Source organism: Phoca vitulina, unplaced genomic scaffold, assembly GCF_004348235.1.
Source record: "Phoca vitulina isolate PV1807 unplaced genomic scaffold, GSC_HSeal_1.0 scaffold60, whole genome shotgun sequence".
In the NCBI taxonomy this organism is placed as follows: domain Eukaryota; kingdom Metazoa; phylum Chordata; class Mammalia; order Carnivora; family Phocidae; genus Phoca; species Phoca vitulina.
In genome coordinates this window covers 6,227,156-6,242,648 of record NW_022589763.1, presented here as the reverse complement: position 1 = coordinate 6,242,648, position 15,493 = coordinate 6,227,156, and the positions used below count along the sequence as shown (strand labels likewise).

The 15,493-nt window shown below is 45.2% G+C and overlaps 1 protein-coding gene across 3 annotated transcripts in view; it reads left to right on the top strand.

Annotated features, from left to right (window-relative positions):
• ANOS1 (anosmin 1) overlaps positions 1-15,493 on the top strand; it is a 696,329-nt gene that overhangs the window by 4,894 nt on the left and 675,942 nt on the right. For all 3 annotated transcript variants that reach the window (XM_032391219.1, XM_032391217.1, XM_032391218.1), the window contains exon 2: positions 8,571-10,091. The gene's annotated coding sequence lies outside the window, so the exon portion shown is untranslated. The remainder of the gene's footprint in view (positions 1-8,570; positions 10,092-15,493) is intronic.

Below are 15,493 nucleotides of genomic sequence, written 5' to 3'. Positions count from 1 at the left end.
TTCGACTGGGGCTACTCATAGTTGTTTCATGTAACCACATTTCATCCATGGTTTTATCCCCCTGGCTTTGCAAAACTGAGGACCAATGTATCTTTGCAGGTTTCCTGTTTCCTTGTTGGTTTTGCTTGTTTTGTTTTTTTCTTTATTGAAACTGGCTTTCCTGAACACCCAAATTTGAAAAATGGCATGGTGGGGCTGCTCTCCACCTCTCAGGATTTGTCGTGAAGAAACAAAATAGAACAAAACAAAATAAGCCACCACCCACCCCCAACTTTACCACTGTAATAAGAAACTGCAAAGAGATGGGGGTTATGGTAAAGTTGGACAATTCTTTGAAAGGATTTAATAATAATTTGTCTTTAAAATACCCCAAAATAAGATATGCAAGTGAGATAATATATATTTTTAATTGGATTTTTTTTTGGGGGATGGATTCTTGTCCAGGCTCCATTTGCTAGAGGCTTATTTTTATCTGGGTTCTTCCTTTTCTAAAACTGTCGGAAAGAATTATTTTCTCAGGACATCAGATTCTTGGCTCAAGCTGTAACCAGACAGGCTGCAGAATTTTTTTTTTAAAGTATCTTTTTCTTCTTGTTTCTCATCTTTTATTTCTCAAAATACATGTGCTTTTTATAGATATGGGAGCAATTTTCAGATTGGGCTCTCTGAAAATAGTTTGAATTAGAATATATTAGGGGAAAATCATAATTTACCCACAGAAGCACATCATGTTTTATTTTATTAAAAGCAGTACACAGAGGCTGCAGACAGGGAAAAAAATGAGGTGGAGATTTTTCTCTCAGCTATGATTTAAGCCATCGTTTTGTTTATAGGAATAGTTTTTAATTTTAAATGGACACATTAATTAAAAATAAATTTAAGCACAAGTTTCTTTTCTGCTTTGCTTTGTTTATATTTCTCCTCAAATATCCTCCTGGGGATGGAAAAAGTCCAAAGGGTCATATTTTACACGGGTATCCTTTTCCAACTATGGAATTAACCCTGTAAAATTCCAAAGAACTTTGCCCCCTGGATCCATGTCTCCTGTCTACTCGTATTGACTCTCCTTCTGTTCATGCCCTTTATCCTTCTACTCATGATTACAGTGTTGCTTGAACTCTTCATGTCCAATTTAGTTTCCATATTGCATGAGGTTGTTACTTTTCATCCGTAATAGTCTGATTGCATCCTATCTGTCCCAAAGTTTGTGAACAGTTTCCATTGCTCTTGGGTGAAGTCCAAAGCCCTCTAGCTCAAAAACCAGGCACCACGAAACATGCAAATACTGCATGACCTAGTAATCGCCCATGTGGGCTTTTGTCCCAGACAGATGAAACTTATGTTCACACATAGATCCATATATGAATATTCATGGTAGCTTTACTTGTAATAGCTCCAAAGTGAAAACAATGTCAGGTGTCCTTCAACAGGTGAATGGTTAAGCCAACTGTGATCCATCCATATGATGGAATAGTACTAGGCAATAAAAAGGAACAGACTATTGATACAGCAACATGGATGTATCTCCAAGGAAATATGCTGAGTGGAAAGAGTCAATCAGTTATTAGTTGGAGGCAGAATAATTCCTCGGTATTTATAGCTTGCTGCTCATAAGATCCCAGTGGAATACTGTCACCATAGAAAGTCCCCAGGTCGACAGTTGTTAGGTGTTGGCAGTTGGAAAACAGCCTTGGAGACATGAAAACGTATGTGCCAAGGCGATATGGGTAAGCATGGGAAGAGCTTACTACCGAAAATGAAATTAAGGAAATCTCCAGAAAGTAGAGAAAAGAAGACTAGGAAATGGAGAACAGGAAAGAATAAGAAAATTAGACCACTCTAGGATGTCCCATATATAAACAGTAGGAGCTCCAGAAAGAGGAAAAAAAAAAAAACAACAGGAAACAGAGGTAATAAATCATAAATTATTTTTTTTAAAGTCCAAAAAGTGATTTTTGTTTCTGTAGGAACATGGTGGTAGTTTAGTTCTGAATTATCTTCTAGAAAACTTAGGCAGATACAAGGAAAACAATAGCAACCTACAAGACACATTTTCAGTGAATCTGAGAAATGGAGAAAACCTGCAGACTCCAAATTATAAGCACAGCTCCCCAAGTCAGAGCCGGCAGGAAGCCTGTATGGAAAGTCACAGCAGTTTTATGTAATCATAGTATAAACATAGTATACAGTATCAGGGAAGGTTTGCCTGGGAGTCATCCACGTGGAGGTGCTGCTTAAAGTCACTGGAGTAACCAGCTTACATCAGTGGTGTTATAATATGTTTACAGATCACCAGCGGATCTCATTACAGTCTCCTCAAGGCCAGGACCTGAGGCTCTGCATTTCCAACAGGCCCCTGGGGGATGCTGATGCTGTCTGTCCATGGACCCTTGGACTAACCAGAGCCACAGCACACACTTTGAGCAGGGTTCTTCCGCCCTGGCTGCACTTTCTAATCACCTGGAGAGCTTTAAAAAGTCCCGTTGCCGGGGACCCAGGCATCAGTGGTCAACTGCAGCTCTAAAGGCAGAATCTGGGAATTAGGTGTCAAGCTAGATGTGCTAGAGGCCACAAAGATGCCTTAAAGAGGGAAGCAAGCCAGGTGCAGTGGAGGGGAGCTGTGTAGCCATGTGGAAATGTGTGCCCAGTTGCTGGCAAATATTCCCATTATTCAAGAGGGCCAGGCATTTGGGTACAATGCTGATGGGAGAACAATGCATTTATTTAAAAGATTTATTTATTTATTTATTTATTTACTTACTTACTTACTTAGAGCACGAGCTGCAGACTCTGGGCTGAGTGCAGAGCCAGACATGGGGCTCGACTGCACAACCCTGAGATCATGACCTGGGCTGAAACCAAGAGTCAGATACGCAACCAGCTGGGCCACCCAGGTGCCCTGAAAACAATGCATTTTTATGCAGTGCCACCCAATCCAGATTTTTCTGCGACACTGAGCAGGGCAGCATTGGGCAGACTGGAAAAACCTGCTGGCTAGCTTGGTAGCAATCACTGATCAAGATGAGAGCTCAGAAGTGTGTAGGAGGGGTTTGTGTCATCCTAATGACTGAGGGTTGGAAGGTACAGTGGGCAGGGTCCAGGAATGCCGAACACCTGCAGTGCTGGGACAGCTCTGTACCATGAAGAACAGTGAGGACTTGTCCTGACAAAGTGACAGATGCCCCACCAGAGAAAAGAGGCACATTAGGACTTGGGGAAGACAGTTTCAGAAACTAACTGAAAAAACAAAAACAAACCCTAACTGACTAGGTAATCCAGAAGGTTTCTCCACCTGATTTCCTAGGATACAATTATGTGTATCTGTATCTATCATCTATCTATCTATCTATCTATCTATCTATCTATCTATCTATCTTATCTATCTATCATCTATCTATCTATATATCATCTCTCTGGTATCTGTCAACATACACAGAAAACTTATTTTTCTGGTAAAGAAGTATTTGAGGCAATAGGAATATATGAATGGTCAAACTGTATTATCAAAAAAAAATTTTTTTTTTCAGTTTGACATTGACTATATTACACATTTTAAAGTTCTGTGTTCAGATTAAGCCATAAAAGACTCCTCAAGCATCTTCACCCACGAAACCTGTTCTGTACTTTCTTGATAATATCTTTTATCCATTTATTAGTTTGTATAACATACACATTCCTTTTGGGATTGTCAGCATAGTGGTCCATAAATCATCCCAACTTTCTACTTTTCTTTTCATTCATATAATTCTCTACTCTTCTTTTTTTTTTTTTAAAGATTTTATTTATTTATTTGACAGATAGAGACATGATGAGAGAGGGAACACAAGCAGGCAAGGGGGAGTGGGAGAGGGAGAAGCAGGCCTCCCGCCGAACAGGGAACCCGATGTGGGGCTCGATCCCAGGACCCCGGGATCATGACCTGAGCCGAAGGCAGATGCTTAACGACTGAGCCACCCAGGCGCCCCATAATTCTCTACTCTTCTTAAAGTTTTAAAAAATGCCCAATGATATACAATGAAAAGAATTATTTTTTCCAACCTGCCTCAGTAGGTTATATGTCAGGTGAGGTTTTATGGACTTGTACTGCAAAGATATAACGTTATATTACATAGAAGGAATATAGGAGAAATATTGCTGATTAAAAGGCATCGTACTGGATAGTGACCATGTGCATCGAGGAAGAAAAATGGAAGTAGGATTAAATTGTAAGTATGAGGTTCTGTAACGGGGGATTCGGAATGCCCATTCATTCGGAATGCCCACTGGCCATTCATTCCTGGAATGGAATGCAGACTGGCACCACAGCTATTCACGTTTGATTTAAGCCTTTATATGCTCACAGTTGTGTGAGTGGTAAAATAAAGAAGAATCTATAACGCAGTGTGTGTAAGGGCTGTCCTTGGTCACCATCTGAAGTCATCTTATTCACTCCCAGCTCGGTTGTCCAGTACCTAAGCTCTGTGGGGCAAGGACCCGGTGGGGCGGGTTCAGCCGTCAGAGCAGACCTGGCACTCAGCAGGCTGTGTTAGTCGGCGAGGGCTGCTGCCCAGGGCACCCACACTGGGGCAGTTAGACAACGGAAACTGAGGATCTCCCAGTCTTGAGGCTGGAAGTCTGAGATCAAGGGCCAGGCTCCCTCTGAAGGCTCTAGGGAAGACTCCGTTCTAGGCCTCTCTCCTGCATCTGGTAGTTCCTTGGCTTGTTGCCGAACTCCAGTCCTCCCATGGCGTTCTCCCTGTGTGCGAGTCTGTCTCTGAACTTCGCCCTTTTATAAAGTCACATTGGATTAGTCTCCCCCACCCTCAGATGGCCTCACCCTCCCTTAACTAATTACATTTGAAATGGACCTATTTCCAAACAGAGTCACATTCTGAGGTACTGGGGGTTAGGATTTCAACATGCGAATTCCAGGGAGATGCAATCCAACCCATAACATAGACGTGCAATACATATGTATTAAATGAATGAAGAAACGAGATCGGGAAAGGGCTGGTCTGGGCACCGTTCTCCTTCCAAGTGGTCAGGACACTGTGTGCACCTGATGACAGCTGTCCCAGGAACCAGTATTCTGTAAAACGTAAGAGTCAGTGATGGTAACTTGATTCTTTATAGACACAAGAGGGTGATTCCTTGAGTGACCTAAGGATGACAGTACATACAGGGTCAGTGGCTTAATAACAGATAAAGTATAAATGTATAAAGAATTCTAGGAAGACTATCCAGTTATAGCTAGAGAGTGGCTTTGGATGTGACTTGTTGGTTCCTGAGCTGAACCTGCAAATCTGGACGCTGGGCACAGTGCTGCCCAAGGTCTGAAAACCCACGCGAAAGCCCAAGTTCAGGACATTGCCCCAGGCCCTACCGATGCTCTCTGCTTCGGCAGCCCTAGACTTTTCTCTCATTTGGCTTCTAGCATCGCTCTGGGTATCTGTTCTCATCTGACCTCTTTTGTCTTCTTAGTCATCCTATATTTACCCATCCCTGACTTGCCACTTACTTATGTCACAGGACTTAAACTCATTGCAGAATTCTTAGACATTTTGCATGTAATTTCTCCAAAGTTCTAACTTTCACAGAGAGGAAACTTTCTGTTGTGTTTATAGAAAATATGATACCTGTGTACCTGTTGTTCACTGCTTTTGTTCCTCATTGTGATGGCACAGATCTGTACAATACTGGAACTTCTGGAGTTGCAGAAAAATAAGCACCATGGGAGGAAGGAGTCATGTCTGATTTTTTTGTTTTCCAGCTGTATTCTCAGTTCCTGAATAGCACCTGGCAGATATTTGTTGTCTTACTGAGATTCCTTTCCTGCTGGGAACCTAAGGGCTAATCGCTTCAGCCTTCAGCAGAATGATTGAAAATAACTAATGTGGACATTGTGGGAGGCATTTTATGTACTTCTATACTTTAGGCTGTGGGCTGCAAGCTGCTGGGGAAATGCTCCTCCATTATTTAAAATATTTCTTCTCATATACTGTTTTCTGTGTCTGTAAATAAACACCCTCACTTTCAAGACAACCATGTGTCTACTGAGAGCCAGCTTCACATTCAGGTAGGATTTTCTTTCAAACACTTCAAATATGGGTTCTTCCCATGTGAAACTGATACTAAAAAATTAGCAACTTACTCAAAGTCACCTGGCCAGGGAGTTGGCAGAAACAGGACTCAAACTGGGCTTTCTGACTCCAAGGTCAGTGTTCTCCCCCGGAAAATATTCAAGTGACTGTTTTTCTTAAGAGACAAAAAAGGGAAAGAGGAAATGCACAACTTTTATTACAGTTCATAGATCTAAAACTGGGAGCAATCACCCCCCCTGCCCCATCGGTGGGGAAACTGAAGCCCAAAGCCTCCCTCAAAGGGTCACAAAACAGTAATGGGAAAAGAGTGTCTAGAACACATCTAATAGAAATAGAATGCCTGCCTCAATACCAGCCATAGTGGTAATTTTATTTTTTTTAAAGATTTTTATTTTATTTATTTGACAGAGAGAGAGAGAGACAGCCAGAGAGGGAACACAAGCAGGCGGAGTGGGAGAGGGAGAAGCAGGCTCCTGGCCGAGCAGGGAGCCCGATGCGGGGCTCGACCCCAGGACCCTGGGATCACGACCCGAGCCGAAGGCAGACGCCCAACGACTGAGCCACCCAGGGGGCCCCCATAGTGGTAATTTTAAATTTTCTAGCAGTGTCATTAAAAAAAGTAATGTGATAAAAAACAGACAAAATTAATAATATATGCAAATGATCCAATACATCAAAAATAATATCATTTCGGCACATGATAAATAAATAAGTTACTAATGGGTATTTTACATTCTTTTTTTCCCATTCCAAATCTTCCAAATCCTGTGTGGATTTTACACTTATTGCACCTCTCAATTCAGGCTAGCCGTGTTTCAAGTACTCAGAAGCTGCCCGTGGTCAGTGGCTACACTCTGGGACAGCACGGCTCCAGGACAGCGCTGAAGCCCTAATTTCCTTCTCAGCAAATGCACACTACCTCTCCGACTTACATGCTATTGGGATTTATAAAATAATAATCATAAAGAGCTGGTGCTTGTTTTGAATTACTGTAGGTGGAAGAAGGCAGGAGTGGCAACCAGCTGGGAAGTATATTTCATTCGTGGAAGATGTTTTAAATTATAACTCTTGTCAAAGTAGTGCAAATTAGTAATGAAAACTAGATTATAAATTTCACAGTGGGGTATAATATTGAACATATTTGTGTTCTGAAGATAAAAGTGACTAATACACTTTTGACGTAATGCTTCCAGGATTTCTGATTCTCATTCTTTGGGTTATTTTCAATTATGGAAACATTCCATTAAAACTCATTCCCTTCTCCCTGGCACCCCCTCCACCCACCCAAGGAGTAGCACAGGGGCTCTTATAACATCATGGTAGGGAGCTGCCCTCCTTCTCCCACTTAAATCTGTTCAGATGCTAACAGGTCAGTCTTTCCTAAAATATGCTCAACGGAACAATTCTGTGGGGTGTGGTTAATGATTCTACAGGGAAAAAGAGTTTCTGTGTCCAAATGAGTCTGGGCAAAACTGGGCTAATCATATCAGTTATGGTGGGATTTGGCTGCATGTGACAAAGCTGACTCACAGTTTTAACCAAGTAGGAATTAATCTCTTCTCACATTACAAAAGATCCAGACACAGTCCAAGGCTGATGCAGTGACTTCACAGTCTCCCCAGCATCCCAGACTCTTCTTCCTCTCTTGTCTTCAGCTTGTACTTTTAATCCTCATGCTCATTGCCTCCTTCTTGCAAGATGGCTTCCCCAAATGTGTATGTTTTAGGCTCAAAGAAGAAAGGAGGAATGGAGTGAAGGAGGGATGGAAGGATGAAAGGAAAGGGGTTAGGAAGGATGGAGGGAAGGAGGGGTGGAGGGAGGAAAGATGCCTTCATCAGGAAAGCTAAAACTTTCCCCCAAGTCTAGGAGTCTCCTACTTAGGTTTCATTAGCTGGAATGATATCCCAAGGCTACCTGCAGCTTCTGGAAAGATGGGTATTTTAACAGAGCACATTATGGTGGTAAACTAACCCTTCTCTTCCTAAGAATGAAGGAGGAGATGGAATCTGGAATGTTCAGTATGTGCCACGTGGAGTCCAAAGTTTTCTTAGAGACTTTTTCTTTTTTTTAACATTTTCCTTTGTGCATGTCAAATGGGGGAAATATTAACCTCCTTTTTTCTCCATAAAATCTTTTTTTTTTTTTTTTCTTTTCCCATGATGGAACTTGAAGAACTATTGATCTGGAAGATATGCTTTGGGGAAGTTGTATTGGTGTGTAATCGTGAGAAAGCCGCATGTCCTGAAAAAAGAGACGAATGAGGGGTTTGCGGACGACCCTGGTATATGACGAATGCTGATGTCGTCCTTGCCCCCTTTCTCCCTTGTCCACTTCTCTTGTAGTAGCTGAGGTCGGTCTTCTCTCTCGTTGGGTAGTTAGCCATGCATGGACATGTTCTCGGCGCTTGCAAGGAGAGTTTTTGCTTTCTTGATGAAGGGGATGGAGGATGTGCACGCTAAGCTCTTCCCTCTACCTCTGCCTTGAACACAGATACCATGCCTTGAGTGACAGCGACCATGTGGCCCAAACCAGTGCACGTCCCCGGGAATTCCAGAACCAGCAGCCCTTCAGTGAACGCGAGCCAGGCCCAGGGCATGACATGAGAAACAGTAGCAAGGCTCCCGCTCCAGGTGCGGCCAGGAACCAGCAGGTGGCGGTGGTTGGGCGGCCCCCTTCAGATCCCGGCAGCCTCCGCGGCGGGGCGGGGCGGCCCCTCCCCCCAGCTCCCGGCAGCCTCCGCGGCGGGGCGGGGCCCGCCTCATCTCCCAGCAGCCTCGGCGCCCGCAGGCTCCCTCGCCGCTCCAGGGCCGCCTGCTCCTCAGAAGGCGGCGCTGCGCTTGGGGCTTCCCCGCCGCTCCCCGCCGTCACGGTAGCCCCGCCGCCAGGGGGAGCCGAGTCCTCCAACGCCCCTGGACTTGGGGGAAGCACTGCGGGGAGACCGGCCCCGGAGGAGGGGACTCCGGGTAGCCGCAACTCTCCAACGTGGCGCTGCCCCCTCGCGGGGCGGAGGGAGGGGTGCGGCCCCACATGGTGCGCCCCCCAACTTTGTACACCTGCCTCTGAGAGAGGAGGCTGCAAACACCTAGCTTTGAAGACACGCACAGAACTGGGCTCTTGCGGGCGCCCCTGCCGCCCTCGGCGTGAGGGCTGCGGAGGAGCGTCGCCCGAGGGCAGTCGGCTGGTTTCACTTCCGTGGATTCCCGCTGCTGCCTGGGATCTGGCCCCAGGCTGAGTGCCCCGTTTGGGAGGACAGTGCTGCCCTTTGACTGCAAGCGCCCCTCTGGCTTGGCATCTCTAGCTGTCTCAGCCATTGATTGGAGGATGGGATGGCCTTTGGTCTGTCCTGTCTTCCTTATCTCACGTGCGCTCTGTCTGCCGCGCACCTTTGGATGTGCAGATTGGCGCTGGTGGTCTTCCTGGTTGGTGCACCGTGAGCCGGTTTCTAAGCCCAAGACTCGGTCTTGACCCTACTTTTTCCATCAAGGTTCCAGCACGACCATGGGTTTCTGGCGGTTCTCATCATTGTTTTCTGGGAAACCGTGGGGTGGTCAGCCTCCAAGATGGTGCCCAGTAGGTCTTCCCTCTTGACAGTCAGATCCTGGGCAGTTTTCTCCACTTTGCTGAGGACTGACCGGTACAGCATTAGGACTGATAGAGCATTATGGAAATGCTGGGGTCTTGTCACTTTGGAGGAGAGGTCTTGGAAGGCGTTGCCCCTGCGCCTTGCTCTCTCTCGGATCCCTCGCTCTGCGGAAGGCAGTTGTCCTGTGCTATGAACCCAGCTAAGGAGTCTCACGAAGACGTCTTTGTGGTGAAGAACGGAGGCCTCCTGACAACAGCCATCACCAAATTACTGGCTCTGTCCACACCCCGTCTTGGAATTGGATCTTCCAGCCACCCATCAAGGCTTCAGATGACCACAGCTCTGGTGGACATCTTGATGGCAACCTCACCCTGAGCCAGAACTACCCGGGTAGGCTGTTCCCAAATCCCTGGTCCGTCGAAAGTGCGGTAAGTCATGATCATCATTGTTTTACACTAAGTTTTCATGTCATTTGTTAGAGAGCAGCAGAAACTAATACGTGGGCGCCTGGGTGGCTCAGTTGGTTGAGCGACTGCCTTTGGCTCAGGTCATGATCCTGGAGTCCCGGGATCGAGTCCCGCATCGGGCTCCCTGCTCAGCGGGGAGTCTGCTTCTCCCTCTGACCCTCCCCGCTCTCATGCTCTCTATCTCATTCTCTCTCAAATGAATAAATAAAACCTTTAAAAAAAAAAAAAAAAGAAAAAAAAAGAAACTAATACGTAATAGTTCGGGGCCCAGCCACGGCCACCAGAAATTGCTGCAAAGCCCCCTGCCCTTTTGCTGGGCTACGATGATGTTTGCGCTACGAAAGTGCTCATATCATATTTCCCATCTGGGACCTGAATAAGTACTTCTCAGGACTTGTTGAGTACTTAAGTACTTTTCAGTATTTATTAATTTGGAAACATCAAAGTGGTGTGAGAACTCAGAGAAAAAAGGCAAAGTAGTATTTTAAGATGCAATTGATAAACGTAATCGAATTTAAAAAAATGGGAAAGTTAGCTCTAGGAAGTTATCAAGGAGCCCAACGTCTGCCTCACCGACCTTATCTGAGACCCTGGAAGGGTGCAGCGGGCTGCTGTTTTTGGGGGAGCCATGGAGACTGCTGGAATTGAGTATTCTGTCTCCTTCGTTCTGCTGTGTGCTTTTGAAGGTGAGATTTGTTTCCTTTATACTTGCAAAGATATACTATTAAAGCCCTGCCCAGGAAGCAAAATGCAGAGGTACAGGTGTTAGGTGAGAAATTGTGTGTTTTCATCTGCGACGGTGACAGATTTGCAGGTAAGGTCTATATGGGTGAGGCAGCTTGAGTGGGTGAGCATCTGGCCTGGCTCCATGGGGCGCTGGGCATTTTCTAATCTGCAAGTGTGTGCACCTTTGTGAGGTGGGAGATAGAAGGTAATTGTGAGCGTTCATTATTGGCGCCTCCTCCATTCTGTTCTGTTTTTGTCCTGATTGTGATATATTGATTGCATTGCATTAAATAATTGCATTAATGTGTTTTTTTTTTTTTTTTTAAAGATTTTATTTATTTATTTGACAGAGAGAGAGAGCGAGAGAGGGAACGCAAGCAGGGGGAGCGGGAGAGGGAGAAGCAGGCTTCCCGCCGAGCAGGGAGCCCGATGTGGGGCTCGATCCCAGGACCCTGGGATCATGACCTGAGCCGAAGGCAGACGCTTAAGGACTGAGCCCCCCAGGCGCCCCTGCATTAATGTGTTTGTAAGGGACAGGTCAGTAGCTCACAATGCGTTGCAGATAGAAACGGAGCCTGATGAACCTCAACTGATATCTAACCTAATCCAATCACAGTGTCTTAGCTGGGACATTCACTTACTATGATTAAAACAAAAACGGGGTCATTTACTACACCAATGTCACTCTGAATTTTTACCTTGTACAGTTAGTACAAACTGTCTTTTCATTGTGATTATTGATTATTGTTAAAATACAGTGAATTATTCCTTGGGCAGACAACAGGAAAGTGAACTATAATCTTTTCTGTCATCCCTGAAGTGAGAAAGTACAGAAACAGTGTATTGCCCCAAAGGATTTTACACACACACACACACACACACACACACACACACGATTTTGAAAATGCAATGCTTCCGTGTGTTGGCTTTTTTTCCCTTTCTGTTGATGTTTTTATTAATGTTAACCTCTCATGAACTAAGGTTCATCTTACTAACTTTTGAAGATGTGGAACAAAAATGGGTGTTAAAATCACTGGAAACTTCACGGAATGATGGACGTTGGACACCAAAACTACATAGACAGAGCTTTCTCATTGTCTCATTGGCTTAAAACCTTTTGACTCTGAAAATTAGGTTTCGTTTACAAACTGATTTGTCCGATTACTTAAAATGGTCTGATAGAAATCAGGAAGAGGAGTACTTCTGAAGGCCCCCTGCTCAGCTGTCTCCCAGGGGACCCGGCCTCACTCCCAGTGTCCTTCTGTTTGGACCCCGCGGATACAGGTTTTAATAAGGATGTTAAAGATGTTTGCTGAAGCACCCAGGCAGCTGGAAGACTGCGGGCAGGTTCACCGGTGTCCTCTTACGGGAAGCACAGCGGCCTTTGTTTTGGGAATACGTTTACATAAGAGTAAAGACTTGAAGGGAGAGGAGCAAGGCAGTGGGCTTACGAGGGATTTGATCCCCTCAGGCATCCTGCAGCCTTTTAATGATGAATTCTTTGCTTACCTCCAGTGGTGCTGACTCTGGTCTGCAGATGGGGAATAAGGTAATAGAACGTACTCTCCTCGTCCTTCCCACTCTTCCCCACACCTGGGCCCCCCCTGGGCACCTGCCTACCTGCAGGAGGAACTGGTTCCTGGGGTAAAGAGCAGAGAGGAGGAGAGGAGGTCCCTGTTCACTGCTCTCTGAACTGATCTAATTTTCTTTCATTGTTCTAGTTTTGGCTCAGGGAGCACAGGACTGGTCCCTTTGGTCCAGTGGCAAACCTTGGAATACACGAGGTTTGGGTTTATATGCTAACTTACGGTCAGCATGCTAGTGGAAAATACGGAAGATGCAGTGGCCACCACTTTTCTCTGACTCACTCTCCGGTTATGGAAAGTTTCCTCGTGCTTCATAAGAACTTGAGAAGGCCAGGCCGTCACTGGGATGAGAGAACACATGACAGGTGTCTCCCCCACCCCCAGGGGCTCATTGCAGGGCAGCCACCAGCGATTGGAGGATACTGGAGAACTGAGTTCAAAGTCTCAGTCTTTAGAGTGTTGTTGCCTAGCTCATTATTTTAAAAAGTGACCTCTGCCTTGCAAGAAGCCTTTGACATCTGCAGCTCATTCAGTTCCTTAGTTGTTGAGGAAGAGTTTACCACATTAACATGTGAGGTCGTATATATACATGTGCATGTGTGTCTGTGTGTGCACGTGTGCTTAAAAGACAAACTGAGGGCTGTTAAAAATTTTAAGGGTTTATTTGAGCAAAATCAGGTGTAGCCAAGCTGGAAATAGTTAGGAGAGCGCCACTGACAGTTCGCTCAGGGAGAGACTTTTAAAAAGAAAAGGTAGGAGCAAAGCAAGGAAATTATTGATTGGCTACTGCTTCAAGCCTAGTTGGCTGTTTGCGATTGGTTGTCCTTAGGTTTTGATTTTGTAACTTTGCGGTATTTGCAGGCTGAGGTTTTGTTTTGCTTACTCAGGCTGCTAGGCCATCTGAGCCACCTCGGTCTAATGGCTTCCTTGTTTGTTTAATTTAACAGTGTGCCTGTGTGTGTGTGTGTGCGCCTGCTTGTGTGATTGCATGCGTATACGTAGATGTGCGGCACACACATGTACACGCACATACGTGCTGGTGTGTATGCATGTGCGTGCGTGCATCTATGTTTCTGTGTTTATGTTTAGTCACAATACATAACCTGTGGTAAGCTCTCTGGTACTTTGGCTTTTGTTTCTTTTCCCACTGTTGCTTTTCACTGTAATGTTTGTATGTAATCAGAAAGGATTTTGAGTCTCCAAATGGTAGATTGCAGTTTCACAGTTAATGGGTCAGGAGGAGCATACTGATCATGGAAGAGAGAGGTTATTTAAACCTAACTGCACAGAATAGGAGTAGCAGTCCTGGGAGCAGTCGTGTCCCTACTCTAGAAGGGAGGAGTCTGTTGCCTGGAGACCAGGGAGTAGGGCTCAGCTAACAGAAGGTGTCCAAGGCTCCTGGGAAGGGCAGCAGGAGAATCCTGTCCAGGGCTCCTGGGAAGGGCAGCAGCTCCTAGCATGGAGGTGCTTCTGGGCCCGTGTGTCTCCAGGCCCCCAGGTCTCAGATTGCTGTTCAGACTGTGGGAACAACAGCATAATGGTGCATTGGACAAAACATAACTGCTCCACGCCACCATGGTCTGTGTGGTCTGTAAATAAAGACCACCTGATGCTTTAAGGTATTTTTTCTTTTTCCTTCGCTTCCTTTCCTTCTTTTCCCTCTCCTTTCTTGCCTCGCTCTCTGTTTCTCTCTCCTTTCCTCTCTCTCTCCCCTCCCTCCTTCTACCTCTGTCCTTCTTTCTCTCCATACATCCTTTAAAAAATAATCAAATGGTTATAAATCCCTGTTTCTTCTAGGCATCCCTCACACAGGTGAAAATGTGGTATAGTATTTTCTCAATACATAACCATGTTTTTCCTGTAGATATAACATTTACTGCTCAAGCTTTTCTTACATTTATTCCCATACTTTTTTTCAATTTCTTACTAAGTCTTTTTCCTAAACCTAAAAGCATAATATTTTCTGTACTTCTGCTTAGTATCATCTGAACCAAAGAGGCTCCAAACTATGTATCTGGCTGGGATAGAGCCATGGAAACACAGCAGAGGCTGATTTGAGTGCCTTAAAGAATTGCAGCCCCCTGAGGTCAATTTATTGGGGTTGGCTGGGTATATGAGTCATATTATAGGCTGGTAGGGATGAGAATAAAAGCCTTCACATTTCTTGGATGCTTTGTACACCAGCTACTGTCAGTGCTCTGCTTGCACCTTCACACTTCATTCTTAGCCCCCATGATGTCCTTATTGAGCTTCTCTCCATTTCATTCTCTGCCCCGCCTTGATGTCCTTACTAAGGTTCTCTCCATTCACTGAACCTCGGAGAAGTTAAAAGACGTCCCCCAGGCCACACAGTAACCAGGAAGCTGAGATTCTTACCTAGGCAGCTTCCCTCCCATCTCAATCTCAAATGTGTGGTAATCAGACAGGTTTTAAAGAAAATGTGTAGAAACAAAACACCAGAGACTGTGAATCGAAAGGTAGCATCTAAGGGTGAGCTCATAATCAGAATCACAGACCTTCCCCATGGCTGATTTAATTAAATGCTGGTTCTGGAAAGATGGGAAGGGGAGGGGAGGTTGTTAGAAAGGTACATTGAATCAGGTGGTGCTGCCCTCTGTGTTTGAAGAGCCCTCCAGGCCTTGCCGCCGATTCCTTTTGGGCTGAAGTTGGGATCTGTGGCTCCAAGGCGAACTCTACACCCTTTGCAGACCCTGAGGCCTCATTCTTTCCTCCCATGCTATGATCCCAGCCTGGGACCATAGAGTTGAGCAAGAGGAAAAACATAGGTACTCACCCTTGAGGGGAGGACATGCAGTAGAGTATCTAGATTGCCCATTCATTTGATTATCAGTGCTTCACCTCTCCGCCATCAGGGTGAAAGTCTTGCAGTTTACCGCAGGGTAAAGTCAGGATTATAATTATTCATGATCAGCACCTTTCTTTTGAGAGTCTAGGCTTAGAAGATTTTTGCAAGTGAAGATTTTTAATTCTGCTATCATCTCCAGACTTTCCTTACTCTTCCCCAGCATGTGTCACCTCCCTGATTTGGCA